Source organism: Gallus gallus, chromosome 3, assembly GCF_016699485.2.
Source record: "Gallus gallus isolate bGalGal1 chromosome 3, bGalGal1.mat.broiler.GRCg7b, whole genome shotgun sequence".
NCBI classification, from domain to species: Eukaryota; Metazoa; Chordata; class Aves; order Galliformes; family Phasianidae; genus Gallus; species Gallus gallus.
In genome coordinates this window covers 10,931,201-10,958,928 of record NC_052534.1, presented here as the reverse complement: position 1 = coordinate 10,958,928, position 27,728 = coordinate 10,931,201, and the positions used below count along the sequence as shown (strand labels likewise).

The window sequence follows — 27,728 nt, the reverse complement described above, 5'->3', positions numbered from 1 at the left end:
CACTATGTATGCTACGGTCCATTCGCCTTTGCAAATGCTGTTTAAATATAGCATCCATAAATAAATGTTAAATAATTCATGAACATAATTTTGTAAATTCTGCTAGGCCACACCTCTCTAGGGGCATATTTATGAACATGCGTCAGCCTGGAATCAATGTGTCTGCCAAGCGCCCTACCTCTGAGGCAGAATTCCCACATCTAGCCCAAAATGCTGCAAACGACTCTGATTCCACTTCACTAGTCATCCATCATACTGTCACTTTAATTCAGATGCTGCTACTTGTTTTAATAACATACATCTTACACAAAGAATATTGCTAACACAAGATTCTTGAGGTAGATTTTTACAACCTCATAAAATGGTATTAACCCTTTGATCCCTGATATTCTTTTCATACAGCTTTTTTTATGCTTATCAATAACCTGTGTTCATGGGGTCTATTCACGCTGGAGAATCCTACATCAATCACCGCTGTAAAAATATTATTCCTCCAGCATTACCCTAAAGAATTATGGAAAGAATAAAAGTGTTATTGCAGGAATTATTTAGCAAACAATAGGTGGATAAAATGTATTATGGTAAGTGTTAAATTATATCACCTCATTATAGGAAACTACCTGAGATAGCACAGAAGGTAGTTCAGTGCTTTTTCTAAGTAGTTCAAAGAGAACAATAGCAAAATCCCACAAAAGGCTTTGCTGTGAAACCCTGGAATGACAAGGCAAATGATGTATTATGAAATAAAATGACAGTGAGAGAGGGGAAAAAAGGAAATTCTACCTATTTCTGAGGTGCACCTAGATACATTTTTGGGGTTGATGGGTGGAGAGTAGTTGTAATGTACTGTTAGCTCTTCGACACTCGAGTATGTAAAGGGCATAATTGTTTTTGCTGGTCTTTATAGAAATACCTTCCTCGCTGTAACAGGGTCTATGCAGTTTCAAAAAACATTTTGCTTCTGTTCTGAATAATGAAGATGCCAAGTTATTTCTTTCTTCCTTCTCCCTGCTCTTTTCCTTTGCAGTCAGCACTAGCAATTAGAAAATATTCCACTGAAATGCTCGATGAAACCAATTACTAAAATCATACCCATATTTTAGGTATTATTAAGGATACCTAAACAAGGTTGGGTTCTGTGATTTCACCAACTAGACTCTTATCAGCTAATGCAGATTTAGAGAGGAAAAAAAAAAGCATAATGTTACGCTGGGCTCATGGGATTCATTTGATCAACATGATTAAATTATTTCCTTACTCAGCTAGAAGGAAATTACTAGTAACCAGACATTATGTGTCTGTTAATTATGTGCAATAAGGTTCTCTGCTATCACACCAGCTCTTGCATTCATGTTCTGTGTGTTTTAAAGGCATCCTCATTTTTAAAATGTAAATATTGAAAAGGAGCAGCTATGATTTTCTTTCACTTATTTCATAAACACACAACGTGCCAAAAAAGCACTTGTGAAGAAGCAGCTGTTTGTCCTTGTGGCAACGGTAGTCAAGTTTGTGGAGAGGGCATGACGAGCATTTCACGTGCTTTTGGTCGCCCCCACCAGGAGGGTTTTTTTGTGTTGCAATGGTACATTATTTTCAAGTTGGATCATTTATTTTAGCAAGGAATGTGAAGGAGAGTTTGCCGGAAACCTGTAATGTTGGTTGAAATAGTTAATCTCTCTGATGCAACGCCTGCTCACCTATGCATTGTATTTGTGCCAGATATATATTCTGCTCTGATGCTGCCCAATCTAGGATTTCAAAAGGATTTTTTATAAAGGAAGAAACAACATATGGTACAAGAGGGGCCTTATTCTTTTTCTAATGAAATGATGGGCTTCTGTTTCATATTAAAGTGTTAATAGGTCTGAAATTAGGTCTCAAAAAAGAGAATAGTGCTTTTAAAATTCTTAATATGATTCATTATCTGCAGTCAAAACCAGATGACATTTATTTTTATCCAAAAGAAAAAAAAATTCAAGCCAGAGGAGAAAAAAAATTAAAATACTGGATTCAGACTCTGATTTATTGGACGGAAAGCTCTTTAGAATCAGAGCTTGGACTGGAGGCTGGAGGTTTTGTTTGAGTTTGAGAAGCTTCATATGTTTATGAAATCTAAACAAATATTTCAAAGAAGGTGGTGTCACATTTGAAGTAAGTGATCCTATTAGGCACTGGGATACGGCTGCTTTGTTGAAGGACTGGGCAGCATTTTATGTATGATAGTGCTGTGTACTGCTAATATACCGAGACATTACTTTCATCCGAAACGCCGATAGGACTGAACTTCTCTCATGCACTTTGGCTTTCAGTGTTAATAATAAATGAATAAAGTTCAGAGGATAGAAGCTAAATGGATATTGTGCTTTAAAAGAATGAATTTTAACTAACGGCATGCCAAGCTATTCAGAAGGAAGCGAAAGGCAGCAAAGGGATATATTCATTGGGAGTGGGTGAGAAGGCTGTAACGTGGCATTTGTGTGACTTAAATCAGCATGAAACAATAGAAATTCAGACATGAATTAAAGCATATGTTAGCTGGAAATTAGGAAGGTTCAGTAATGGCTTCCTGTTGATGTGGATTTTCAGTACACCATTTTTTTTGCTACAGTTATATCTTCAAAAGTAGCCATCTCTTCCATATCCAGTGATTTGATGTCATTTTTCTTAGTGCATGTCTACCAAGGAAGTAAGCATCATCTTAATGCTTTTTGTACATCTTAGATGCTACTAGTAGACATCTGAGAAGGTCCTTTCTCTGGAAGCGTCATCTGGGTGATGCCATCAGACTTTCTTTATCTGGTTATTGCAAACCACCAAGCTGTACTGGTGTTATTCTTGACCAAGAAAATTTGTCAGTCCAAAAGGACTGACCAAAAGGTTTGAGGTCCAAACCCTCTGTTACTATCAGTTAGCTTCAGTGTTACTGTGTCATCTTCCGTCAGCAGTGGGTCTCTCTGGGTTTGTGTACATTGCACTTGTAGCATTTGGAAAAAGGCAACTAAGAGCAAAATCAGCCCATTTTCATGTAGCTTTTGCCAATGGCTTCTCTTCCACTCTGTCCATCTCTAGATACTGTAACTGGTAACCCCAGAAGACCAGACATTTGTGGGTGCTGTCAAACTCTGGAAATACAAAGAACCATTGTGTGTAAGTCGCGCTGTGTCAAAAGTCACAAAACAACCATCCTCAGCTCTTTCTGAAGGATACATGAAGAATTATATAGTGAAAAGCTAATCCCAAAATGATGTGCATATATGTGGAGTGGTATGCTTGACATTCACATTAATACCAAATGAGTTCATCATGATTAATGTTATTGCATTAAATATCGAAGGAATTAATAATGATTAGACCATTATTTTAAAGGGTTACCAACATGACACCAGCTCATTTTTTAACAGCTGTAGACAGTTGGTTTTGGACTTTTTCCTCTCTGCACATTTCCAGTCCTCACCTTCTACCAAATATACTCACTTGGAATTTCATCTTATTGAATTTATGATTTTATGGCTGTGTTTCCTGCCAGGGCTAAATCCAGGTCCCAATGAAGTCATTAGGAGCTTTGCTATTCACTTTCAGTGCTGCAAAAAGCTGAGGCCCAATCCTACTTTCCCTGGAGTGACGAGCACTATTTCCCTTGGCTTCAGAGATCGTAGGAAGGAGCTAGGAATATATTAGCTTATTGTTATTATTGATATTTAAAACATAAGGAAAATTTCTCTATTACGTATCAGACACGTGTGCAAAAATGGAAGGAATAACAATTAAAAATTGAGTAGTGAAGAAATCAAAGGTGTAAAATGATCCCAGAAAACTCCAAAACAAACAAGCAAACAAAAAACCATGAGGAAGAGCTGCGCTAAAACTTGAGTGAATGGCATCGCATTGTTGCATGCTGCAGCCCTGCACATCAGGATAGATCGGACCTGGGATGGGGAAAAAGTTGCAAGCAGTCTGCTAGGAAAATCCACTTGACTGTGTTTAGGAGGAAATTTTCCTTGCAAAATAAATGTGCTGGCCTGAAAAAGGGGACAGTTACCCAGCACAGCAGGATTCTCTTAGTGCAGAACTTACACCTCGTATGAGGCAGATGTGAAGACGAAGAAGTTCTTGCTCTTTTTCTGCCCTTCAACATTTTGTTTTTAATAAAAACCCATTTCTCTGTTTTTAAAGGGAATCTTTGCTTCAAGAACAATGCATTATGTGCATTCTTCTTCTTTTTACAGTAAGAAAAAAAAATGCCTTTGTAGAGATCAATCAGAAAACCCAAATTACATGTGCAGTGTTGTGTTTTAAATAAAACTGGCTTAACTGGGCTAAAACAAACAAACAAAAAAAGTAAGATGCAAACTTCACAAATAGGAAAAATGCCTAAGCCAGATGATTAAGAATGATGTATTTTATAGGAATGGGTGCCAGTGGTTGGGTAATACGCAGTTTTTTGATGCACAAATAGCATTATATTCTATTCCACACTTTTAATAAAACTAAAGAAGCCAAAAGTTGTCATAAATTATCTGTTCAGTAGAAACTCCTAAGACCTGTTAAATCTGTTTTGAAGTACTAATATTTCATAAGCGGTATTTAAAATAGTGCGTATCAAAGTGTGTGATTTATAAAGAGAAGAAAGAAAATATTTTTCCATTTCCAATCTGAAATCCTTGGATGGAAGGATAAATCTTTTAACATTTGTCTGCTTTTCTTTGCTTTTTGTCTCTGCTGACTTTTCACAGGCCTCAGCTGAGATTAAATTGCTTCTCGATCAGCTGCTGGCGATTAGTCATTTCATCCCCTTCACAGAAAAGTAGATTAGGAGTAATAGTTTGGCTGTGATTTTTTTTCTTTTCTTTTCTTTTCTTTTCTTTTCTTTTCTTTTCTTTTCTTTTCTTTTCTTTTCTTTTCTTTTCTTTTCTTTTCTTTTCTTTTCTTTTCTTTTCTTTTCTTTTCTTTTCTTTTCTTTTCTTTTCTTTTCTTTTCTTTTCTTTTCTTTTCTTTTCTTTTCTTTTCTTTTCTTTGTTTAGAATTTTTTTGTAGTTGCTCTGTAAAAGTGGTAGCTCTGGGTTTTCATTGTGACTTTTAGTCTGCATTACAAGAAATTCAAGAAAAGTGAGGATTAAATTGGTTGCCAGAAGCTCTCTTATTATAATGTTGCTTTTCCTGTAGGTCTTCCTGTTGTGTCTAAGAGCTCTTTAGCTATATATATGTGTAATAGGAATTAAATATCAAAGGCTATTCTGCAGCACTGAGGCTCTTGGCTGCAAAGCTGCCCACTTTGTTGAACGTTTTTGCCTTCAAAATGTGATGTGGAGAGCGCCTCTTGGGAGTGGCCCATAGCCTATGTAAATACTTGGTCCTTCCCAGGGAGTTGGCTAAGAGAATGCTGGATAAACTGGGCCAGAACATGTAAGTGCTGGGTCTGAAGCCTGAGCAATATAGTCAGTAGAGCTGCTGCTTGATGTAAAGTATTCAAGTGCCTCAGCATGCATGCTACCTATGTGCATCTTGCTTGCTGTGTCCATTCTGCTCTGCATTTCTGTAAGTGTGGTATCTTTTTCTTTCAGTTGATGTCAGTGGACAATGGCAGTACTTGCCACCTCTAAAAAATCACACCACAGAAGTCTGAATGTAAAGTTCAGATTCAAAGTCCCCTTTTTAGAATCTCCTATTTAAATCTACACTTAAATCTCATGGAAGGCACAAAGTGTAGATTTTAGTGGACAGGCTTCCATAAGGGTTTTTTTTTTATACCAGATCAATATATACCACCTTGAAAAAATGTGAGTCTAGCTGTATTTAGCCAGATCCATATATTATGTATGAACTAGTCTCTGAATTGGGCATTATGATCAAACATAATGATAGTAAAATAATACGCATGGGATCTTTTGCATAGAAGAATTTGCATACTAGAGAAATATATCCAGTCATATCAATAGCAGTGCATTCAGATATCACTGTTTTTGTTGTTTCTGTTATCTGCGACATTCTGTGTGATAAAAATACCTGAAAAAGGCATATTAAAAAAAAAAAAAAAAAAAAGAAAGATACATTCATGTATGGATGGTATGCAAGTGGTGGCCTGACCAAAGAGAAACGTCTGTGTGTGAATGTACTTTGTAAGGTACATTGAGATCCACTGGTACATTGTACAAAGCCAAGTTATGAGGTCTGCTAGGAGTGTTTCTTAATTATTACAGTGTAAAATCAAAACACTGTGTATAATTCAATTCTGGTCATCCAGCTGTGTGGTGTTGTTTTTGATTGTTTTTGGGGTGTCGGTTTTTTGTTTGTTTGGTTGGTTTTTTGAGCAATTTCCAGTGATTCCTGTCCAATTCCAGGGCCTTGTAGCAGTAGGCTCTGTGCAGGGAAGATAGTTTAGAGATATGTCCTGCTTGATTGCCAGGGGGACTGGAAAGCAGCAGGCTGGAGAAGGCTGGGGGTGGCAAACCCATTGGCATAGTGAGGGATATGTCGACCCAGCAGGTCTCAGGGCATTGCTTGACTGGCTGCTGCCAAGTACTCGTTACCAATTACCTTAAGGACCACAGAGGACATCAGTATGAGTTGCCCCAGTGGCTTCAGTGGGGACAAATATTTTTGTAGATCCAACGCTTGTCACAGCTTGTGTGACAGAAGAAGGTTTAAGTGCTTATCTGTGGCCACAGCCCTCATTTCAGAGGATACTGGAAGGTGACCTTTCCTGGTGTCACTGGCACGCTATCTGGGCACCCATGGGGCCTGGCTGTCCCGTCCCCATGCCTTTCCTACAGCAGGTCAGCAAGACTTATAGCAGTCTAAACTGGGAGAGTGTTACCTACTTAAACTGTTTTTCTGACTTAATAAGAATTTTTCATCTACAGCAAGCCATTTTAAAATATTGTCTATACACAAACAGTCATTCTGAATAATAGGCCTGCACACAGTAAATGTCAGCTCTTTAAATCACAGAGGACTTCGGAAGCGGAGTAGAGAATGCTTCATAACAGTTTAAACTTCAGCCTCCCATTTATTATGTATGTGTTTATAAATCTCCGAGGGGCACTCTTTTTCCTTCTGGGAAACCCAAAGGAGCAGAGTTGTTTGTCAGTGGGGCTGGGTGCTGTGCGGTGCTGTGGCTGCTCCTCTGCATTCTGACCCCATTTGGTTTCAAGGTTGGTATCCAAGGTTGTGCCTGAGGAAGTTTTATTTATTTCCTCCTAATCAGCGGCATATGAGACCTTTTGTTTCTAGAGAGATAATACCGTGAGAAGAAAAAGTGGTGAGGAGTCAACAGCACGGTGTTGTGTTGTGTTTTCTTTTTCAGTCTGAACATGAGTAATCACCACCTATAGAAAAGGGCTTTCTGTTTGTCACATAGGAAGAGTGTAAGGGTATCATGCACAGCAATGGCTTTGAAAAATTTCTTTAGCGTTCCCATCCATCTTGGTTAGTATGAATACTTTAGCATTAAATGGAGAAAAGGAGAATCCATCAATAGTTAATAACTGACCTTAAGATAGGAATTCAAAGTTCACTACAATTAAACCCAAGTGTCAGCAGAACCCACGAGGGAGACTATCAATATATTTGACTATACCTACCCATAGATAGCAGATTTAAATTGTATAAGGGAGAGAGCTGTGCATTATTCCTAATAAAAACATATCGTTGCACTGTCTTACATCCCAGACAAAACACAGAAGTTCTGTGTTATGAATGATAGTGGGAGAAAGCACACTGAAGAGCAAATGTGATTCTGGATGGAATTTCATCTCGTGACTCTATTGTAAACCAGATGTTTGTCAGATTCAGTGGGAGAATGTATCCATCTCGAAATTTTTAATAAGGTTATGTAAAAGATTAAAAGCGAACAGTTACGATGTGTGGGATTTAAAGATAATTGTACCTCTCTTAAATGTGTTATTTGCTTGGTTGGTGATTAAAATATTTATATAATCTATCTATGGTGCGGTGCACCTCATGGATGGCTTCTTTCATTATGATGTTTGATGTTCATCCGTGGCATCAGAAAAACAAAGCATAAAAAAGCTGTTCCACAGACATAAACAATACTTGTGATGTAAAAAATATGCTCTATTATTAAAATAAATAAATAAATAAATGATTTGCAGCCAAACCTCTGAGTCGTGGAGTAAGATTCTGACACTTGGAGAAGAGAATTACATTTCCCTACAGAGTTCAGTGCTAGATCCACCCCAAGGGAAATTGCTCTGGATAGAAAGTCAGTATGTTGTCACTCTTGCTGCTGCAGCTGATTTTTTTTTTTTCTTTTTCGCTTTCTATCCCCTTCCAAAGGAAAGGTAATGCTTAAAAAGAAATAAATAAATAAAGAGCAGAGAGGGGAGAAATGGAATCTTTATTTTGTAGGTGAGACCTCGTAAGTGATTATTTTGCAGTTGCTAATTTGTTCATGCCAGCATCCTTGCGGTAGCAGTGGAGCAACTTCTCAGAGCTATATCCAGGGCCAGTAAATCTCAAGGATTCCTGTCTTTTCTACTGTCTTTTTTGTTGGCGTTTTGCAAGGGAGCTTCATAGCAGGTTGTGTCTATATGCAGATAAACATAGAGTTGCCGCAGTGATATAGCATTATACTACTTAAAAAAAAAAAAAACTGATTAGCAGGTCTATGTGAAGGATTTTTGAGGTTTTTATATGAAATAGCATTTATAGGAATTGGAATATGTGTTGATCATGCTATCTGTTTCATTTCAGGAGATACCCTCTGCTTGGCACATTTCTAATTCATGGGGATCGAGGACAAAGTAAGTGAAACCAGTGAAATGTGGGAATAACTTTTCCTTTGATATATCTCCAATGTAGCTACAGGATGCATAACTCAGTTTGGACTTCAGTTGTGCTATTTTAATGCACCAACCAACTTATTGTGAATTGTAACTAATATCTATAGCACTTTAATTATTTCTGGTACCACCAAGATCTATCGAATACAAAATCTCCACCAAGTCAGAAGGCACTGTTAATGGTGAGATATAATGTACTAAACCCAGGAAGTAGGCTTTTGAATGGGGTGCTAATTCAACCGCATTATGGACCATTTATGGCCCAGATGGATTATTACAAATGGAAGATATTGCTGATGATTGCTATACCTAAGTTAATGATGTGCTAGAAACCTTGACTCTCAGTAGCTGAGAATTGTGCTGCTGTAGTCTGCTGTGCACAGCTCTTCTGGCTGCCTCTTTCTCTCAGCCAGCCCTTCTGTGTTGGATAGCCTAGAAGGGTTTAGCATTTCCAGGGCAAAACTCAAGGAGACCTAGAGTTGCATGAGGAGAGGTTAAACATGCTAAACCGTACTGTCTACTAGAAAACTACCACTGATGGTTTCTCAATGGAAAAAAGCAAAAGTTGTCTGTTAGTCTGAGAGACAGAACAAGGATTGTTTCTGATTGTTTGCTTGGGTTGTGGTAGGCTTGGGAGGACAGTGTGTGTGTATCTATGGGAGAAAGGAAAAAACACAGTGGAATACTGTCCTGAAGACTCGACCCAAAACTTTTCTGCAGCTCTCTTCCTGACACTAACTGGGCACTTCCTATCAGTATGGGACATCCGCTGAATATTCAGTGAGAACATTGTGAAGAGGTGGACAGATTATATTCTCAGCAAACTCCCTGTATTCATGTAGTTGGCAAGACAGGGCAAGTCGTCAATGTCTTGGCTCCCATTTATGTTTGACGAATAGCACCGCGATTATTACCCTGTTGAGATACTGAAACGTATCTCAAAAGCCCTTAGCAGGATAGTTGCTGAGAAGTATTTCTTGCATTGAGTAATGTAATTTTACAGCCTTGAGATTGTCTTGGAGAACGTTACTAAGTTAAAAATGTCAGCCAAGATCAAAGCATAGTGAAAAATACATTGCTGAAGCACCAAATCAGAGGTTAGGGGTAGCAGACCCCTCCTAGGAGACTGTGTCCAGACCTGGTACCTACTTATCCCTCCCACTGGCCCCTCACCATGTTAGCTAATCTTGTTTTAGAGATACAGCACAGGGAAAGATAAAACATGAAATGGCTGAATCTGACTTACTTTGAATGTCTGTCAAGTTTCATGTCTTTTAAGTCCTAAACAGATTTCTTTCACTTATATGAGTCACTTCATGGCAGGCCCGCATAAATCAGAAAGCAATCTGGGAGAAGGTCCTTCAGTTGCCAGATTCCTGTATCACAGGTTCCAGTAGAGCACCTAGTTACATGTGTGTATGCTGAAGGGATTTGAGATTCAGTGATCATCGAGCAGTGGAACTTTCCTCATAGCTAAATACACTGGGGAACAAGTTGCAAAGGTTAGCTGGATCTGTCAGGCTTTTCAAGTACAACAAAGAGTCTTGTCCATTCGATCTAAATAAAGTGTAATCTCAGCTGCATGGGTCAAATATTCCAAGTTCATTTACCAAATCACTCGCCAAATGTCACAAGTTCCAGGCAGACTTAAAATAGAGCAGTGCAATCTATCAATACTTAAGCATATTGGAGGGAGAGCATCATGGCTGGGAGTGTTATTTATTCAGTGAAGCACATGCTAAATTGAACAGCATGCTTTGGATAGAGAGGGTGAGGGTCTAGCACTCGTCTTTCCAAAGAGCTTTTTTATTTCCATACAGAGAGATTTTATACTCAAAAGAACTGTAACAAAAGCCATTTAGACTCACTTGCAGTCCAAGTGTATTATTTCTCCCTGTTATGCTGAAAGTCTTAAGGAAAACAAGTTTTTGCTGATAATTTTCAGTTCAGATTGGACCTGTGTGGGCTTATAAGGTCATTCGCTTGACTGAGCAACCACGGACGTTGCACAGTGGGAAGTGGGCAGGGCTAGTGCTTGACAGCTGTTCTTGGGAGTGATGGCCATATGTATCCCTTGCCACAGGACTGGTTTTCTGATTGAGATCATTCATTTGTGGAAATACATGCCTGCGCTCTGAGGGATGATGCTGTAAATTCAAAATAACTCCTCTGGTATCTGTGTGACAGCTCCAACTGGCACAGGGTCCGTTGTCCCACTGAACCTTCCCCTTCCATCGAAGGGTTGCCATGCTCAGGAAAAGGGGCAGAATATTGCCTTCCCATAATAAGCAAAATTGTTTAGATGCTCCCCGTGAGGCTTGTTTTGTTGCCTTAGTCATGTGGCACATCAATGGGCAAGGCTCCTGGTCCAGTTGTGTGCCAACACCTGTGTGTGCTCAGAGGAAAGGTATTCCTGTCTCTGTGCCTTCGTCTCCTTCGTTCTCTGTCTGGCTCATCCACTTATCTCGTAAGCTTTGTTATCACTGAGAATGCCTCTCATTGTGCTCAGATACTGTGCCTATCGGAGTGATCTTGTTTGAGATATCTTCATTTCACAGATGAATATAACCAAGCACGCAACAACCCTTAAAGGCCTTTGCAAAGATTGCAAAGTGAGGTAATGTGAGAATTATGATTGCCTGTACACACTGAATTCAGCCTCATTGTGCATATCTGTCAAGATACAATCTTTAGTGACGTGTTCACTCATTATTTCTTCCACAGTCCGCTTTTCTTAGCTGTCAGTCTGTTCTTCTAACTCACTTGCTCTGTGTACATTCCTAGGCCTTTAAAATAGCAACCTGAAAGCACAGGAATGCTATTGTGCTGACATTCATATGAGCCATCGCTATCTTGACATTTCTCCTTTATTTTTAGAGGGCTAAAATCACAAAAGTTGAATCTTACTCTCTCTGCAGAGCATACTCAGTTTATGAAGCAAAAAGGTTCTCATCAGGCAGCAGTCCCATGGTAGGACAAATCTTCATGCTCTGCAAGGTTCAGTAGGTAGCCAGGGCACCTCCTTACCTCCTGTCTCTTCTTCCTTGTATGTTTTGCCAAATCCACATGTTTCATCAGCCTCTGAAGCTGCACTGATTCTACATGGTGTCACGGTACTATCACGTGAGACTGACAAGATGGATATATCCTGAATTGGTTCTGCTTCTGCACTGTAGCTGCCAAGTACCATGGCTGATGTGAGAGAAGAGAGTTCATCTACAGCCATGTGTAATTTACACACTGCTGACACGACACAAGTGAAAGCACTGCTCAGCCTGCAGTTCAGCAGGTGTAAGAGCGACCTGTTGCTGCCAGGCAGTCCACCTTTTCTTACCACTCCCTATTCCCATGTTTTTATAGTTTGCTTTAATGCTCTTCAGTAGAGGCCTTAGAGGTTCAGAGCGGCCAGGTGGGCAATTAAACACATGTGGCTGGGCTTCCTCCTATTCTTGAGTCCTTGCCCATGTAAACCTAGAATAAATTTTGACAGAGAAACAGCAAGCAGCTTCATAACAGGATGGTTAACAACAGCTTGGGGTTTTTTTGTTTGTTTTTCTGCAGTCAAGCTTGCAGGTATGCAGGGCTTTACTAAGACTTTGTTTCCATTAGCTCTGCAATCCACAGCATTTATAAATTCATAACTCTAATCCCCTCTTTTTTAACTAAATCCATGAGTAACACCCTCAATCCAACCCGATTGTACCTGCTCTAGCACAGGTGTCAAACTGCTGTGGAAATAAATTGTAGTTGGCTCTGAAAAAAGAAAAGAATTCCTCACCTAGTAACCCTCAGACATGCTGCTGTTGCTGTTTGCAAAGCTGTTGTCTTTCATCAACTTGTTTTTGCAGAAGATTTTGAAAAGCCATTTGGAATTGTATAAATATGTGAATATAATTGGCTTTCCAATTCCACAGCTTATCAGGAAGAGAGAAGGGGGGAAACCCCAAGATATTTCAAAGACAATAAATGCATTTGATATAATAGTCAATGATTTTGTCTTTTGTTGTTTAACCCAGGATTGAAGAAACAGATGGTAAGATTTTCTAGGAAGCTTAAAGCAGAAGCCAAGCTAATACAAAACTGTTTAGCTATCAGACAGGGTAAATCCATTCTGTCGCTTTCTCTTTTTTTCTTTCCAAATCACAACCCATCAAAAGAAAGGTTTAGCTTCATAGAAAGATATTTACCAGGAAGCTTTTTTGCAAAGGAGAAGGGCATGCTTTGTTAAACCAGATGCATTTTATTTTTCCTGGAACCAAGATTTATGAAAGCAGTATGCTCATATTTCTCCATATACAGTAATTGGAACTCATTATGCTAATTGTATTTCCATTATCACTAATTAACAATCATAGTGACCTGGCCCACAGTCTAATTTGTCTTTAATCTGTTTTTGTATAGGGAGTTTTACCCTGTAATTTCAAGGTGATAATTCTATTCGGCACAACTTTATTGAATAGTGGAATGTAATACTTGTAATATTTAGGGCCGTTCCCAATCAGATAGTTCAAAGGGAATGGGAAGGGAATTTATACCTGTCTGTGCTGTGGCATTAGTGGATCTCACTCCCTTTGTAACCTACCCATGTTAGACTTAACCTGTGTTCAGCTTATCTGGAGTAACTGGAGCTTGCTCAGCATCTTCTGATGAGATCTTCAAGCTGTGAAGGAATGTGTGTGTGTTCATGGGTGGATCAATCTGTGTGAATCTGCCATTTTTTCCACTTTCTGGCACTTCACCTGCAGGAAAACAAGATTTGCCTTAAATGGTGTCTTTGGTGTAGTAAAAAACACATCCCATGTCTTAAGGGGAAAAACCCCCTCTGAGCTGAGCATGTAAAGTGTTCTTGTTTTCTCTTTGTACTTAACAACTAAGTACTTGTTCGTTTTTTTTTCTCCAGGGTTTGCTGGCATTCAGATGTTCAGGGCTTTTTTTTTCCATTGTTTTCAGTGTGAGGTTGCTGTGCCAATGGGCTTTTGCAAACCCTACCACTCATCCCTCTCCAGTCTATAACAAAAACACTCCCAGCGACTTATTCCTGGCAACCCTAATATTTTTCTGTGCTGCTGCTCACCTGCTGCCCTTTTCCCCCTGCTGATTCACTGGCTGTGCATTGCTGCTGACGTCACGTCCCCATCTTACTCAGTGATCGATTTATACTGATAGCACTGTGCTGTGCAACTCCTCTCCCTTAAATCCCTGGCTTATTTCTTGGCTTTCTATCCACACGGGGTTCCACCTTTCAGCGAGGTAGGCACTAAATTCATCCGATTAGCTGTTTTATCCTGTACCCTTTGCACTGCTCCTGCTGTGTTTTGTCACTGAGGACTTTTGAAGCTGGGAGTGACTCTAATCTGAGTCATTGATCTCTGTGCCTGCTTTCAGTCTCACCCCTTCTGTCCCAGGAGCAGCCTGGATCTCTGTGTAAAGGAAATGTATATTGTTTGGTGTCAATATAGCTCAACAGCTTGATGTTGCTTGTTGATTTGGCCTTGGATGGGTGTGGATATGTATATATCAATGGATATGTATATATACACACATGTATACGCCTAAGTTTTCATGTGAGGATATGTATAAATTTATATGGAGGTACACATATATATGCCTATATATACGCATCTTCTGCCCCACCAGTTGCTTTCTAGTTTATTTCTCCTGTTGCAGCTCTCTCCCCGCAGAGCCTTAATATCCTCCTATACGCCACTTTCTTGCTTCAGGAAGAGATGAGTCATTTCAGTGTCACAAATCCTCGCAGCTCCTTGTCTTCCCCCTGGAATGTGTCACCTCCTGAATCCACAAGTGAGCCCCACTTCTGTGTGACCCTCTCTCTCAACTCCCTGGGGGAGCTGGTAAATCTCCAAGGGTCTGATCCCACTTCAGCTGCCTGCGTGGCACAGCCTTTGTGCAGTAAATGCTGCTCCTTCACCAGCACATAAATCAAAGAGTACCACCTAATCAACAAAATAATCTTAATCAATGCTTTCACCGTCTGGCTTTCCCTAGCAAATATAACTCCCTGTTGATGTTTCCCATCCTCCCTTCTGTTATACCAGATGGTGTATGTTCCAGTCTTTTTATTATCCTTCCCTGACCACGACACTTTGCTCAGTCCAGAGATCTTCATACCGCATCCCCTGAGTGTTCTCTTCAGCAGCTCTGTCCTGCTCATTGCATCTTGATGTTCCAAGCATCTTGCACTAATGACCCTCTTCCCCCCGCCCTCTTCGCATTGACGTTTTTCACAGTGTTCATTCCCATAGGCCGGTCAGCTGATATCTGGTAGCACATATGCTTTAACCATCATATATCCTAAATGACCTCTGATTTTACTGTTGGCAGCATGTAGGCTGATTTTATTCTTCCATGTTACAGCTTCCTAAATTCTTTAGGATAAATGCAGAGTGTGGTAACCTCTTCTTTTCAGAAGATTACAGAAGTCGATCTGCTTCACATTATCTACAATTACCTTGCTGCTGGATAGGATGATGTAATAATGTAGGCATCGAGACAGAAGAATTGAACTTCCTAGATGTTCTGTTTCATAGCTTTGTCTTTCTAAGGTGCTTACTCTGAGAAACAAGCTGCATGTTTATGCTATAAAAAAGAAAACAAGTAGAAAAATTTCAAGCAGGAGCCCTAGCAGAATGTCGTGTTGTGTGGGCTGTGTGTTCTGTGGCATTTTCTGTGGCATTCAATAAACAGCATAAGATAGGCTTAATCAAATTAGCAAGTTTTCTTGTTGCACATACAGATATATTCCCTGCTCTTATCTTTCTATATAAAAATAGAGGCTTTTTATGTTACATCTACTGTACTAGGCTTTCCAGGAGCTGCAGCCTTCTTTCCTCAAGTGCTATGACAGAACAGCACTGAATTGGGCTTGTACATGCTCTGTAACTCACAGCCTGAGTCACGGAGTAACCTCTCCCCAGCTTCTGCACCACACAGCATTGAGTAAATGAGACCAGCTTGACTTCAGAGCTTCTTAGGGCAGAAGCAGTGAAATTCAACAGCAACAAATCCCAGCCGGAATGGTCGCAAGTTCAACTTTAGCTCTCATTTGAAACATTTGAGTAGAGAAACATAATCTCTCTACGCCATCCGGCTTTCTAGGCTGCAGTTCTGGTCTCCCTGAGCACGTGCTCACTTAATACAATTTGTTGCTAATGTAATAGACATGTGGAGTTGAAAGAGAGGCTGAGTATCTAAATTGCAAAGACCACAAATCAGTCACTGAGTGGATAGATACGCTAAGTGAACACTATTTTTCTGGGGTATCTGACAGAACTGGAAATCACAATGCAGAGAGATTTTATCACAGAGGATTTTCAATTTGTTGCTTAGAAAGATGGGTCAGTAAGCCTCCTCTTTATCCCTAATGACTAGAGAATGTAAATAATCTGGTTGTAATCATTTTTCATGTATATTTTGTATCTGGATGAGGTATATTGCCTTCTAGGTATTTTTTTTCCCAACCTAGGAGCATAAGTTTTTTTTTTCTGTACTCCTGTTAAAAGAGGCACTGCAGTCTAATAACTGTTTCATTCATCATAGAGGCTGATACAGCTAACATTTCAAGCGATATTGTCTGCCAGTAATACTCAGTTCCATTGTTGAAGACTGCAGTGCCCAGAGAATGTTTTTCTCATAAAGGTAGGCTGTAGGGAGACGTAATGACTATTTAGTTGTTACACCAAAGCAGAGACTATAATCTAGTGTCAGAAGGGTTTTATCAGCTACTTATTCTAAAGAAGAGTCTAAACTTTGCCTTCTTCTTCTTAACTATACAATGAAAATGTTTAGCAACCACAGTGATTTGTGTCACACTTTCACTCATGCGTTGCCATTTTGGGAAATACCGCTCTTAGCCTTTGTACCTCTATTCTTGTGACTGGTGGCAAACCAGATCTTGAAACATATATTGCAGTCTGATATAGGATTATATGTTCAGGGAAGAAAAAAAAATATGGTCTGCATAACTCTGAAGCAGCAGAACAATCACTAGGATGTTATGAATAGAAGGGACCTTTGCGAGCTGAACGCCCGTGGAACTACCCTGAAAGCCTTCTTGACATCCCGCAGTTGTGCCTTACTTTCAAACACGTAGTATGACTTTTTTGACATGAATTTGATTTAGAAATTTCCAGTGGTGGAGCATCCACTGCAAACTCTAATTGGTTGTTTTCTCTGTAAAGAAAAATAATAAGAAGTACACCATGTTCTGAATCTTAATTTGTCTAATTTGAACTTCAAGCCATTGAATCTTATTAAGCCTTTGTCAGCTAGATTGAAGAGTCATCAATTATCAATTTTCATTCCCTTTGATAATAGATACTTATAGACTAATAAATTATCCTTTAACCTTTTCTTCATTAAGCTAATAGATTGAGCACCAGGAGTATCTCACTTCAAGGCATATTTTCCATTCTTTTTTTTAATTCATTCATGCGACTCAGTTCTCTCCAATTTTTCAACATTTTTGTACAGTATATGGATAAGAACCAAGTGTACCTGTACAACAGTTCCTCTACCAGAATCAAGGATGCACTTGCGTAGCTTTCCTACATACTTACTTGTAATTCGTATGTTTATTTAGCAACAGATCATATTAGCTATCCGATTTTTCCAGCAAACTCTCACACAAATGATTATTCACAATGACTTCTAAGTACCAATTACGAGGACAGAATAATTTCTTTTAATTCAGTTTTGTTTCTGGCTATATGACCTGACATTTTATCAAATTGCAGTGTGTGTTGTGTGCTCAGCAAGACAGAAGGGTTACCAAGCAGATGAACTCTGAATTGTCTGTTTGCTGTTTCCGAGAATTGCCTTATTACGTGCTTGGTCTTTGAATAGGTATGCAAAGGGAGATCTTTGCGAGGATTATATGGCTAGAAAAACCTTGGGTGCAATCAGTCCCAGGCAATAATAAGCAAAAAGGAAGGGTGTAAAGTTGTCATTTTAGGTATAGTGGTGTGAGAGGGAACAATGAATTGTTAGATTGTGCTCAGATTGTGCTTAAGATAGATGCTCCTCATATCAACACATAAGCTTGCTCAAAAAAGTGTCTCAAGCTGTCCCTTTCTGTGATGGGAAGAATGGGAAAAAATTCTTCAAGGGGTGGCAGGGCAATGTGGTGCTGTGCCACTTCATGGGATAAACAAACATTAATATTTATTTCAATGTTAGCCAAGTCTCTGGTATCTCATGCTGGAAAGTTGATGATATGGATGCTTAGTACTAATAACTCTGAGGCCACAGAGAAGAAACTGAAAAAGGCTGACGGGTGGACAGTCAAATGATAAGACATAGATGACTTGGAGTGCACCTTATTGCTAGAGAAGAGGCATAGAGAAGCCAGGGCCAGTGGTATACAGTGGTGGGATAAGACATAATGGGCACAAACTGAAATGGTGAAAATTCTGTTTAAATATTAGAAAAATCTTATTTATCTATTTATTTAATGCTGTGAGGTTGGCTGAACCTATGGAACACGTTCCTCAGAGAGATGCTAGTGTTTCCATTTTCTTTCAGCTGTTCCAAACTTGACTAGGCATGTCCTGAGCAACCTGCTAAAGCTGATCCTGCTTTGCCTAGGTGAGTGGACTAGGCCATCTCCAGGCATGCCTTATGCTAATCTTCACAGGTGGAAGGGAAATTCATTGTATGCATTAGCTGAATCCTTAGGGCAAAGCTGTCAGATCAATAAACAGATTTGAAAAGCAGTTTCCTTTCTTAATGCTTTAGTTAAGGGAACCTAACAGCCTGGAGTAGCTGCTATGTATTTACTGTGCAGTCCTTCGGGCTGAATGCTAGGGCCTTTCTTGAGCCCCATTTCATTCTCTGTGAAACTGAAAAGGTAGATATACAGTTAAATCGAGATACACTGGGTGTTCTGTGGATGTTAACTCTTTAGCTAAAAAGTGTAGTGCTGTTTAGCTGAACAGACATCCCAGGGAAGAGTGGTGAGTGAAGTGGCCGCTGTGCCATCATGCACAGTGAGGAGCTTTTAGTTGGCTCTCTCTGCACATGTGCCCACAAAAAACAGGCACAGTTTCCCTTCCTATTTTAAGACTGCATATAGAGACCCATCTGAACCTAGAGGAGCGAGGCCAAGGATAGACACCATTCAAATAATTTCCCATGCAAGTTTAAATAACTCCTAACAGAAGTCAACGGCACTAGCTAGACATGGAAGGCCAGTGTATTTAATGAGTTGCATTTATTTCTGCTGACCATGATGAATCAAAGAAACAAATTAATCCAAACCAGTCAGGACTTCCTCCTGTGTTTTGTGGAGCCTATGTCTCCCTCCAGAGTTTAAAGACAGAAGAGGTGGTATAGGTATTACATATGTTGAGCAGAATGTGTGGACATTTGGAATGTCCTCTGCCAAATTCATGAATGTTTTATTATCAGCTTCAGGAAGAATCCATAAAAAGCCAGACCAACAATTTCTGAACGTTCTGAAAAAGTTATTAAAAAATGGAAATGTATGTTGTATATATATAAAAACCCTTCTTCTTTGAGCCAATGTACTATATCAAAGGGAACAAATTGATTGGAAGATAAGGCTATCACATCTGCACATAAAGGTTCCAAATACCTCTGAACCTTGCTTCTCATTGGTTTCGGCTTCTACCTTAATGTAACTTTTTTATTATGTAATGGTTTGGCACAGTTGTAGAGCACAAGACAAAGAAAGAAGAGATAAAAGCTGATTTATTGTGTAAAGCTGACCAAAACTGTTGCATCCCTACTTTAACCCGTATCATCTTCCACTATGCTTGCTCTGTAGGCATTCATTATGTGAATGGATTATTACAACATACAGAGATAATAAATTAAATTCTGGAAGTTATTATCTGTTGCCATTCATAAATTTAAAGTTTCATAATAAGTTTTGTTCTCTTTTATTCATAATCCACAAATCTCTAAATTGCAGTCAGTGAAAAAAAACCTTCCTCCTTCTAAATGGTCAAATGGTTGTATGCAGAGTATGTTTAGGAATGTCAGCTGCTTTGTCTTTTTGATTTTTCGTCATTACCGCTTAAAGCTGAGAAAGCAATAAGGAGTCTCATCTAGGACAAGCATCCAGGTCAGAGTAGTCCAGCATCCCAGCAGCTATTACTGACTACATGCAGAAAGTCACAGCAAGCTTCAGTCAAACCTGCCTATTGCTATAAGTTGAGGCTAAGTTAATTAGATGTGCAGCTTACATTGATTAATTGTGAGGTGGCAAGAGATTTGTGGTGATTTCCACTGTGTAATATAGCTGTTCAATATGTTTGCTAACCAATAAAGAACATGTATGCTTGAGTCTTCCCTAAAATCAGCTTACTGAAATTCTCTGATCAGGTTAAGATGGTGTCCAGGTGACTTATTTGGATCAGCAAATCCAAGTATGAGGAACAGGGGAAGCATTGAGTGGTACATTCCTGCACTGTATGTAATTGCCAGGAAAGACATCACTGACGCTTGAAAACAGAGGGTGCTCTTGCTGTGAACTTAGAGTCTACCTTGCAGGCCAGAATACTGTTTGGGGAAATATTTTTCTGGGATCCTTCTGTAAAAGTTTTGAGCTTGTCAGACGACCAGTTGTCATGGGCTGAGATGTTTCTGGAAAGCATTTTTCAGACCTAACTGTCAGGTTTGTAGCATTCCTCAACAGCAAAAAGAAATGGACTATCTGTAGGCTAGGAGGTAGAGCTGCTGTAGGAAATGACGGTGCTATGATGGGCTGCAGTCATGCTGCCCAGTTTCAGCCATTGAAAATATCATGAGACCAGCTTTGAAGGCATTCATTTATTAGTTTTTAAGTATTTTCTTGTGTGATCTGGTTAGGGATATCCTTTTCAAGGCTGATTTTTATTTTTTATTTTTCCCACAACCACCAGGACTATATATACATTTAAAGCAAAGAAACAAAATGGAACCTTAGGGTTGTTCTGTGTTTTCTTTTTTGTTGTTGTTTTTTCCTACAGTTGCTTTATTCTAGATGTTGAAGTTTCAAGAAATACACCAGAAGCTTTGAGTCTTATGAAGAAGGGTCTGACAACACAGATGTGATGATTGCTGACCTACCGTTAGGGGCCAACCTGTAGATCTGATGGCCTGTGCACTGCATTGCTGTGAAACATCTTGTAAGTCCTTTTGTTTTCCAAGGGCTACGCCAAGAGCTACAGAGCTTACTTCTGAAAGCCTATGCAGATAACTCACATTTGAAACCTGACAGCATTGCCACTCCCCATTGCAGACTGAATCCAGTTGCATTCCTAAGGCCACAGCTGTAAAGCAAGTTTGTGGTTTTATTTCTGTTCTTTTCAAGCCATATTTTTAGTGTTCCCTATAATAAATCTTCGTGTTTTGATTATGTGTAAAAAGACAGTGACTAGAGACAGAACACAGTGCTACCAAAATAAACTCACTTAATGCACAACGGTCCTGCCACAAGCACGGACTCCTCTCTTTGCCTAAACTTAATCTCATTTGAAGTGGTGCAGGCAGAAACATGGGCAGAAAAGAAGAGTCCTATCCCAGTGAAAACTGTTTTTAAAAGAAGAGCACAAATATAAATGCTGGCAAAAAGTGCAGTGAGGGGTTGCCCAGCAATTCTGCAGACTACTTGTGCCATTTAGGGAATACGTTCTGAATTAGCACGAAGGCAAAGCTGGATGCACCGAGCTCTTTAACGTGGCAAGTTGGCCACCATTTCCTAAGGCTGAAAGTAGCAATTTGCCTTCAGGGAAAATGAGTCTCTGGGGGCCACCACTGTTGAGATGCAGCTGTGTGGCACGGCCCCATGCTGTTGTGGCAGGAATGAGGATCCTGCAGCATGATGGGGACAGATGGAGCACAGTGGTAGCTAATGCCACTGCTCAGCACGTGCTGGCCAGGTTGTAGCATGCTGGGAGCAGGGTGGGTGGCTCGGACACCCCAGCACATCCCTGTGAAGGAAGGGAGAGTCATGTACCTGATTCCATGCTGCTTCCACACAGTGCTGGATGGTAACTGCAGAAACCATGCAAGTATCTGGCAGTACTGAATTATGTAGACACATCTCCAGCATATCCAAGTTCTTCCAGAGGAGTATCGGTCAGCTGCCAGCACTGCTTCAGCCTTGAGCACTTCCAAGATGTGCACTGTACACATCTATATTGCCTTTGCCAAAGATGTAGTTGGTATTATGTTGTGACCTGAACAGTTTATGCATCACAAACCCCACATGCAGGTTGTCTGTGACTCAGCTGTCTGTTAAACAGGCAAATACTTTGATTAAGAAGAAAGAGGTTTGAATTCTGATGTCTCTGTTTAGGGCTACGTTTCCAAATGAGAGTGGTGAGGTGCTGGAATGGGCTGCCCAGAGTTGTTGTGGATGCCTCATCCCTGGCAGTGTTCAAGGCCAGGTTGGATGGGGCCCTGGACAGCCTGGTCTAGTATTAAATGTGGAGGTTGGTGGCCCTGCCTGTGGTGGGGATTTGGAGTTTCATAATCCTTGAGGTCCCTTCCAACCCAGGCCATTCTGTGATTCTGTGAACACTTTAGAAAAAAAGTGGCTTTTGTATTCTGCACTACCACGGTAAACTTTGAGGATTATTTTTTTTATAAAGAACATTTAGGCACCTTCTTTTAGAAGCATTTTCTCGTATCATATATATTCCTTCTCAATTGATGTAATTGTTTTCATAAAGTCCAAATCTTGGACTAAGCTTAATCCTAATATTCTGTTTTACAGTTTTCTTTGTAAAGCTCAGACTTCTGAAATTCAGTTCAGTGATTTTTCATGTTTCCTACCAAGTGGTGAGGAAGAAGTTGATGCTAGAGAAAGATTCTTTCTTTTTTGTTTCTGTGGGAGCTGGAAAAGATGTAATAGTGTTTGGACATTCGTAGTTTGTTCTTCATTACCTTTTTTTCCTAATGGGTAAATTGAATGCATTTCTGCATTGAACTTCTTACTACTCCTTGGAAAGCTGATGTTTTTTGCTCCCATGCCCATCTCTAGCAGTTTTTCTTTTTCTTTTTTAATAATTAACTTCCTAGGAATTCCTAGAAATATATATCGACTTCTTAATCTCTAAATTAACCAGAATTTCTATTAAACTGTAAGTAAGGTACTTACTTTAGAAATATGTGTTCAAAGGAACCACTAAACTTCATGGCTCTATCAATACTTACTTATCTCCTAATGCTATACCTGTTTAATATATATGTAAATAAGAGTTATTAGCAGAGATTTCATGTTTGGCTCTAACTGTGGGTACCAGAAGATTACCCTGGGGATCCTTTAAACTCTTCTTTGTTTTATTCCACCTGAGAATGATAAGATTTTTATTGAATTAAATTTAGCTTTATTTAAATTATCTTGATATGTACCCAGAAAGCATCTATTTAAAAGAAAACGTGTATCTAATTTCAGAGACTCGGAATAGATACTTCTACCCTTCTCTTTGCCCATGAGGGAATATGACAGGAACATTTTATTTCAATATTACTTTAATTAAATAAGAGCTGATATGGAAAGTGTGTAGTGCCCTGCGATTTGATACGGACATTTTCTAACCTTTGAAACAGACTGTGGAAAGCTCTCTGTGTGTATCAATTTCTGGGGTGAGCTATAGTGGGTACCTTTTGAGTTTGTCATCTATTTTGGGTGTCCTGGCAGTATTTTTCCTTATCAAATCCATAAGTTGTGTCCTTTCTATTTTGGTTGTGTCTTTGAGTCGGTCAAAGTTGTGGGGTTTCTTTCATTAGCTGTTATGCAATGCCACATATTCCTGGCATTTGTGCTTCTGGAAGAATTTGTGTTCATTTCTGCATGCTTAGCACCTCCAAAAAGTGGAATTTAAGAGTTCACATTGCATACACAGTAACTGCATCCTTGGCTGTATGTTCACTAATTGAACTTGGAGCACATAAGTAATCTCACCTTAGGCCTACTCCAAAAGGGGATATGCAAGTCAGAAAGTATTGTAGGGTTGGATATGGAGAAGCATTTCAAGCTTTGTTTTGGATGTGCTGGTGCAAAGGCTGTTTTGGTATGGTGGTGAAGCACAGCTAACTGCATCATTCGGCTTTTGCATTATTCATGGCTTCTCTTCAGAAACTGACTGTGCATGAAAGCCAGCTTTTCATGGCTAGTGGCTTAAGAAGGATCTTTTGCATGAGCATTGTCTGAAGTTCTCTGCCACTCGGGGTAAAAGGAGTATTTTCCAAAACTTCAAGAAAATTGAAAACCGTGGGGTTGTACAGGGGGAAAAATGTCTGCCTTCACAGTCTTGGATTTTTAGTTTGGTTTTAGATTTTATAGTGTTTTTCTAGGTTAGGAAGAAGAGGCAAAAGCATGTTCATGTCACAGGGAATGACAATTCAGATGTTCCAGTGAGAAATGTATAAGTAAAGCCTGTCATAGAAAGGATGCAGAGGGAATGACGTGCTGCACGGATGTGGTGTAGAAACACCACATCTTTCTTTATTTAAAAGAAAACCATACCTAACAAATAAAACACAGGAAATGTGGCCTTCATCTGTACCATCTTTACACTCAGCCTGAAGGATGCCCTGCCTGAGTTAGGCTGGCTGGGTTGGATCCTGCTGGTCATGAGCAAGCAAAAGCAGTAAGAGGAGAGCATCAGAGCAAGGAGGGCATTTGCATGGTAGGTCTGCTCTGCCCCTTTCCCAGGACTTAGGTGGTGTGTAGGTATCCCCACCGTGGGAGCTGCCAGGCCCATGGCAGGGAAAGTAGCTCTGTGGAATCAATCAAAATATTTGGAATTGGTTTTCAACTGTAGAGCCAAAAGAGCTGTGTAGCAGCAGCACACTGTTTGCTTCAGTGCAGGGTAGTTGGATACTATGAGAATTCGTGTATCTGATGAGATGGCACAGAGCATCCTCCAGTGTTTCCATAGCTTAGCGTGTTTCTTACCCACATGTCAAGAGTTTGTTCACACTCGTTCCTTTGTCTGTGTCTCAATTTCTGTTGTTAATGGAAAGAAACTGCAAAATGATCAGCCTATATTGCTAAAGACCCTCCAACTCTTTTATTATAGGGAAAAAAAAAAAAAAAGAAAACTTAAAAACAAAGAAGTTAAGTTTTATACTGTTTCATGCATGTCTTGAAACTCTACCAGTAATACAGGCTTGAGATACATTTTAACTGTTTGCATTGTCAAGTCTGCTAAATGTTAGAGGGGTGATCAAGTTCCTTTTCTTCATTCAAAGCTTTTGGGCAGGAATTCCAGTTAATACAAATGTTCCTCATGGACCAGGTTGGGTCTCAGTATCTAATCTAACTTGAACACTTAAATAACTTAGATATTTTTCCATCTCCATATTTCTTGTACATTTTCTTTTAGTTTTCAGTTGCAGAAAACAGTTATACGCATAACTAGATGCTGGGAATTCCAAGAATTCGAAGTTTGTTTTCAGACCAACTTGTAAAGAGAAAGAATAATTTTAAAATACACTTCAGAGTGCAAAGTGCAAGAAGGACCCCTAGAAGTTGAGATAAGAACAGTTAAATATTTCATTTTTCCTAAAATGTTGTGAAATAATAAAAAATAGTAAAAATGGAAGTTGATGCATTCTATTGCACTGAATATAAGATTAAATTTTTAATTAAACTGATAATCAAAGTGGATAGGACAAGAGGGAATGGTTTTAAACTGATACAGGGGAGGTTTAGGTTGGACATTAGGAGGAATTTTTTCCACACAGAGGGTGGTGACGCACTGGAACAGGCTGCCCAAGGAGGCTGTGGATGCCCCATCCCTGGAGGCATTCGAGGCCAGGCTGGATGTGGCTCTGGGCAGCCTAGTCTGGTGGTTGGTGACCCTTCACATAGCAGGGGGGTTGGAACTGGATGAGCATTGTGGTCCTTTTCAACCTAGACCATTCTATGGTTCTATGATTATTTTCACCTTAACAAAATGAAAAGATTTCGATATCGGCAAATTAAATATTTTTACATTAGTACAAATAAGGTAGGAATTAGCCTTTCTTTGTGAAGCTTTACTTTGGAAAGTTAAAAAATGTTGTTGAGATGGACTTTTTTTTCCCCCAAGCTACATGTAATGGAAATCTGTCTATCTTTCATGTGCTAATTCAGTCCAGAACGTATACAATGCCAGTGTAACAGTACAGTGCCGGATTCCATCACTTGCTGAATGCTTCTCACCCTACTTGAGGTGTGCTTTAGTCAAGGATAAGGTTTTATTGGTCAAACTCATTTTGGCCATTCCCTTGGTGGTTAAATCAAGAATCCCAAGCTGTCTGGATGTCAGGAGTACAGTAAGCTGCTCAAAGTGATACCTTGTTGAAAATGACATATAGACTACGTGTGCCTCTTGGTTTGAGTGCTGAGATGGGACTGACTGAAATGAACCATTCAGTGACTAGTTCATCCCAGCAGAGTGAGGCCAAGGTTTAGGATGTATCAGTATTCCCTTTAAAATCTGGTACATTCATTCCTGACTTTGTTTTATAGTGGTACAAACCTACTTATTTCTTCCAGTTGCTGGTGTATCAGCCTCCATATAACTGGGAGAAGACTGTGGCTTTCTTTGTGGATCATCTAAGCACCAGTGGCTGTGTGGATGTGCCTTTTCTGTTTTGGCATTACCAAATTAAGTGTCAGTTTGTGAAATATTTACTCTATCTGCAGAGCAGATGGAGTGGAAATGCTCATGTGAGTAAATATTTACCATATATGGACTGTACAATCTGGCTGCATCCTTGCTTATACTCTGTAATTTATGCTTTTTAAACAGCAACGAAGAAGCCTCAAAAGATTCAGAGGTTCTTTTGGATTCTCGTAAACACCAAAAGCTTGGATGTTTTCCTCTGCCTCTTGAGGCTTTGCAATCTCAGTGAGAAATTTGGTAGAAACCTTTTCAGTTACAGTGCATTTAATACTGTACGTTCTGCATCCATCTAAGCGCAGAATATGCAGACAGCTGCATGATAACAAAGGACATTCACTGCACATTTTTAGACTCTAGTACGTAGCTCCATTTAGATTTGGGTTAAGTATGACTCTAGACAGACAGTCTCATTTTTACCTAAAGATTTCTGTTCCGATTTGTTACTTTTTAAAAAACACATTATTCTGTTTAAGGCCCTACGTAAGAGAAGTCACATTTGGCTACCACCACTGAATGTTATCTATAAACTCATTTACTGTTTTTTCTCCTAGACAACAAAAATTTCAAAACAAATTCACCAAGTGAACACGTAGAGTAATAGGAAAGTTTATTTTTGATTATACTTGTAAATTGTTTTATTCTGAAGATTTATTAAAAGGAGAAGAAAACCCCCTAAAGTTCTGAAGGAATATTAACATAACATGCCTGTAACTCAAGCTGTGTTTAATGAGAGGTACTGTTTTTTTTCTGCCATGAGGGCTACAGTCCAATGAGTGATAGCTATGAAAGAGGTCACATACATATTCATCAAATTCGACATGCACATGTAAACTGGTTTTAATAGGCCATGACAGCAGAAGTTGTGTCAGGCAAATAGCTGCACATGTGCTCGTTCCCTCGACTGGCATATTTAGCCATTATCACTCTGGTATCCATGGATGAAATATTAGCTTGTTAACTTAAGACCATCAGTTGTTGCTGATGCTTAGTGGCAACCAAAAAATCACGGATTCCCTCTGCAACTTTATTATGTTGCAGAGGTAGAATTGAATTATTACAATTTCGTTGTAATATTTCCATTTCCTTCCCTTATTTATTACAGAGCATATTTGCAAGTGATAAATTGGAATGCAGCTACAATATAAATAAAGGATCTATTGATTCAAAAATACTCCAAGGATTGGATCCTGTTATTTCCACGAGAGTCTTGCACTGTGCTTCTGATTGTACATTCAGAAGGGACAACGTTGCTACAGCAGTAATTTTTCCATGAGCGCATAGC

General features: G+C 39.5%; 1 long non-coding RNA gene across 1 annotated transcript in view; it reads left to right on the top strand.

Moving 5' to 3' along the window:
- The window catches only part of LOC101751026, a 155,653-nt gene that overhangs the window by 7,114 nt on the left and 120,811 nt on the right, over positions 1 to 27,728 (top strand). Inside the window, exon 5 of the long non-coding RNA XR_006938985.1 lies at positions 8,713 to 8,762. This is a non-coding gene — a long non-coding RNA (uncharacterized LOC101751026). The remainder of the gene's footprint in view (positions 1 to 8,712; positions 8,763 to 27,728) is intronic.